The following is a 4878-nucleotide window of genomic DNA, read 5'->3' as shown; positions in this document are numbered from 1 at the left end:
ATCTTTGTAAAATGATATCATATCCTGACTAATTAAATTTGGTTCGTAATCTGCGGTAAAAACCACAGTGTCTTTTAAAAATTTATACAGTTAATTATTAGGTTTAATCTAATAATTACAATACAACATAAAAATAAAGTATAACCCCGCTTTTACGACTTATATCACGATTAAAAGTTCTGTATTTGTTTATGGTCATAGGTTTCGGGGTGGGAAGGAGAATGGTGGAGATGGATCCACCTCCTAACACGTCATCGGACTTAAGTATGTCGTCAAAGTTTCACTTTTCTCTGGTAGAAGGGGATGAAATTTGAGTAGCGAGATTTGAGAACGTGATAAGCGCTTAATAATACTACTAATAATAATTAATCTCGACAGATGGAAGCACGCTGCAAAGGGATGTTTTAAATTTAAAAAATAATAACCGGATGCCAATTTAAAACGAATGGTTTTATAAACCGGAAATGATTTCAGTTCTTATAAAAAAAATTTATTTTTAGGATTTCTGAAGAGACTCGTTTACGTTTAAAGGAAGACTTTATATGAAAATAAACGGGAAATATTTTGCATAAATTCAGTGACTTATTATTTTTAATCCTTTTCCAAAAGAGCACATCTCGAGCCAAATTTTTATAGGTTGAATAGCATCTCTTGTATTATAAAAAAAAGGAGAAAAATACTTGGGAAACGTTCCATATGTCGTTGTAAACAAAATTCTTGCCATCGTCGTGTGGCACATTAACGGAATTTCGTAAATTTAATGGCGTAAAATTTGTATAATTTGTTAAAAACTTTATTAATTAATGTTAAGATTCGTTATCTGATGGTCCAAACATTTACGATTAAAAATAATCTACGCATATAAAAGACAAAATGTGTATGTTTAGTAAAGGATTCTGTAATTTGGTATGAATATTTTGACACTCGGGCTGGTGGATTTTGACTAGTTGTGGCCCTAAGTTATAATATATAACAGGCCCTTCCCTCACCAAATAACGATAGATGTAAAAATATGAAGGCTTAAGCTATGGATTAATTTAGCTTATGCCCAAATCCGGCCCCAGCGATATTCAAATTGTAATCTAAAAGAGGATGCAATGCGAGCACGTGTCTAAAAGTGAAATAGAGATGTCGCAGAGAACTTGTCCAGGAACAATAAGTTCTTTGCTCCACAATTGCCCTACTCTCCCGACATAGTACCTGCAGATTTATTTCTTTTATCCAGGATGAAGAAACAGCTAAAAGGTTTACGTTAACGACATTGACGAGGTTCGAGCACCATGAAAATGGCTCTGAAGATGGTTGCAAAAAATGGCTGTGCTGACTGCTTCCGGCAGTGGTACCAACGTTAACAGAAGTGCATAGCTGCAGAAGGGAGTTAGACAGGTGAAGAAAACTCGGAAAACATCGCGTTGCTACTCGTTGGTCAGGTGAGAACCCACAACAAACAGTGTTCTGTAGTATTATCCACTCGTAGATCCTCCTCTCTTAAAGGAGGTACCATTTTTTTAGGGAAATTATCCTATTTCAAATCTTACAACTGCACCATTTCTAATAATTATTCAAATGTAATATAAAATTGTCTTTCCTGTAATGCCTGAAAGTAGTGCAGAAAATGATCATCTACAGAGTTTAATACTCGAATATCTAAATTTCTATCTGTTATCCGATATTGAAGGATATTTGTATAATATTAAATAAAATAAATGGGAAAAATTAATCATAAGTGTTATTTTCACGCGATGAGAATATTGCTTTATAAGAAAACAATTAAATATCGAAAATATGAACTTTTTTTTGTTGGTGAGTTATATCGTACGGCACATACACGTTAAAGCCCGAAGCGACGCGTCGCGTCGTATAGAACCATTCGCGTCGCATCGCATCTGTCGCATTCAATCTCGCTACGGAATCTCTGACATTCCGACTTTTAATTTAGCGTGAAAAATATTTAAAATTATTTATAAATGCGTGAATAAGTAAAAAATCAATTTAATTTATATAATAATTAAATTTTTAAAAAAATTATTAGTTAATTACGCTATTAAATTTAATCAAGTTTAGTCATTTGGATTTAATCCACGAGATTCCCCCTCTTGGCTTTAATCCATTAATCTGATAATTTATATATTTAAAAAAAAGTAACTGAACTGCTTTACTGTTAAAAAATTATATTTAAAAAGAGTTTTATCGCCGCAAATAACTCGAAAAACTTCATTTTAAATAGAAAATAAATAAATAATAATCGACTAATTACCCTCACTTTACTGTATAAGCATTTAAAAGTCGATATTTTATACGTTTATATGCGATTACCACAAAACATTAGTGGTGGATTCGCACCTTCTGACTGGCCAAATAGATTTTTTTCGCATATTTAACACATAAATAAGAGCCAATTTCTTACAGAAAGTTCTCCCACTCTTGGAAGATGGCCACGTTTTGATTTTCTTTATACTTTAAACGCTTAAAGTATCGATATCGTTAAAGAAATTGTCGAAAATTACATTAACCTCGAGACTAATTATCAGGATCTCGATCAATTTTTCAGTTAGCAAAGTATTCCTAATCATTATTACACATTAAAACTTCAAATAACACTTTTAAATCGTTAAATTATGCAAATGATGAAATATAAATATTGCCGTTGGAATAATAAAGTAATAAATTCGATTATTTTGTAATGACTGGCGCTGTTTTGTGCAGAGTACCAGTGACTAACTCTCAACAACTCGATTTGGGTTAAGCCATAGGATTTTAAAGTTGAAAGGGGTGGAGTAAGTCGATTTTAAGGTCCTAGAAATAAAAGAAATAAAGAATCTGGCATTAAAATTTTAATAAAATTAGAAATTGAATAAAAATATTAAAAAGTGTTTTCGGGATTTTTTCTGATCTCGATGAAAAAATAAAAAAAATCGAATCGCTGGTAATTTTCCGGATTTTGAAGCGTGGCAAACGAGTAAATATAATACTTTTTGGATTAAAATATAAAAAAAAAGTAAAGAATTGAGATATCGGGAAGCATTCTGGAGTGGAATATTGCGAATTTTATTTTTATAACTCACAAAAATCGATAAGCGTCGCCAGCGGATCTCTGATGATAATCTTTCATCAAGAAGCAAAAAATAAAAAATAAAACAAAACAAAAATAAATCTTCCCTATTCAAATTATTACTCGTATAATAAAATTATATTTTTTTATAAATACATACATTATCTTTCGATTAATATTTCATCCAAAAGTGAAAATAAAACAAAACAAAAAAAAAAAATTAATAATTCTACTTCACGACTAGAAGACGCGTCAGATGGCGCTGTAGATCTAGGAGAACGAACCGGTCTTCCGCTTTCGTATCAGACTGCTTCATCGTAATGTCACCTGCGAGTTGGTATTTATACCGTTATTCGAAATCGCCGTACGAAAATAAATACCGCGAACGACATTACGGTAAGTTTGGTAAAGAATTTGACGCGTATAAATGGTTAAATTCGCGTAAAAAACGACAAAATTGAAGATATAATTGCCGCTTTCCCGCGCCTGTTCCATCGTCTGCTCGAGACAGACGCACGAGCGTCAATGATCGTCTGCTTCGTTCCTTAGGCCTAATGTTCATAGGAACGTGTGGGTGTTTCGGATACGTTGGATTTACGTTTCGATTTTATAACTCAATTAATAAAAAAAATCTAACTCCTACACGTCCCTCGCCATCCGGTTAAGTTTATATTAAGGTAATTACTACTCTAATTATATATAAAGGTATAAAAAGTTTATTATTGCTTGGGGTTACTCAGTAATGATCGGTTATACGAATGTTTCCACTAAATTAATGGTCATTTTAGAGAGAAACGAGAACAGATGTGGGGATACACCCAACATGAGGCACCTCGTTCCTTCATTCTTAACTTCATCAGCCGATTACACAAACTAAGTTCAGACTTTAAACGCTGTTTAACGCCGAAATTATAAGTCTAGATTGCTGGATTACCTAGCACTGATGACGGTTTAAGCCCTAGTTTAGGATATTGGCCCTTCTGTTTTTAATGAAAAATATATATACAACCTATATAATTATACATATAAACGGGCCAATACCCTAAACTACGGCTTAAGCTAGCATTCTGTGCTAGAAAATCCTACAGTCTAGACAGATTTTTCTTTGCCTAATTACCTAAAACATAATGTTTTAGTAAATTGATCTCATCTTTTTAAAATACTGTATATACCTACGTATATATAGGTACCGTACACGTAATTAGTATCACCTATATTTAGATATAGGGTCTCATCGTATGTATTTATATAGGGCCTATATATATACGTTATGGCATCTTATTGTTAAAGTTTTACATGCAACTTTATTAATAATATATATAAACGATTATCGTATTGTAATCTTTAAAAAGGAAATGACTAGAGTAAAAATGTTCTTGTCATTTCTGTTATGCACTGTATATTTTGTTGGCAAACTTCACTCGCTAATGTCATATGATGGATCTTTTCCAAGACATTAAAACGTAAGAGGAAAAAAAATTCATTTGCAGCTACACTTAATCTTTTAAAGTCTTATTAGAAGTTGTTCTGTTTGTAAATCCATCGGTTTGTTTAGAAAATATTTATTTTTCCTGACTAATTGACAGTTTTGCTTGTTTACGTTGTAAAAAATATGACGAATCGAATTAAGACGGGATAATAATTGATCTTAATTCCACTTCTTTAAATGAGCTTCGTCTCAATTTAAAAGTCGCATCGATTTGCATTCAAATTTAATACGAAAATTTTATCCTTGAAAAATTCTTTTACATATTTTAAACCTTAATCAAAAATTCCTCCTCTATCATACTTATAACGTAATAATCTTTATATAAAGCTATATATAT

Source organism: Centruroides sculpturatus, unplaced genomic scaffold (assembly GCF_000671375.1).
Source record: "Centruroides sculpturatus isolate CEXI.00-Female unplaced genomic scaffold, Cexi_2.0 scaffold10, whole genome shotgun sequence".
NCBI lineage: Eukaryota > Metazoa > Arthropoda > Arachnida > Scorpiones > Buthidae > Centruroides > Centruroides sculpturatus.
Note: the sequence above shows the minus strand (reverse complement) of the source record.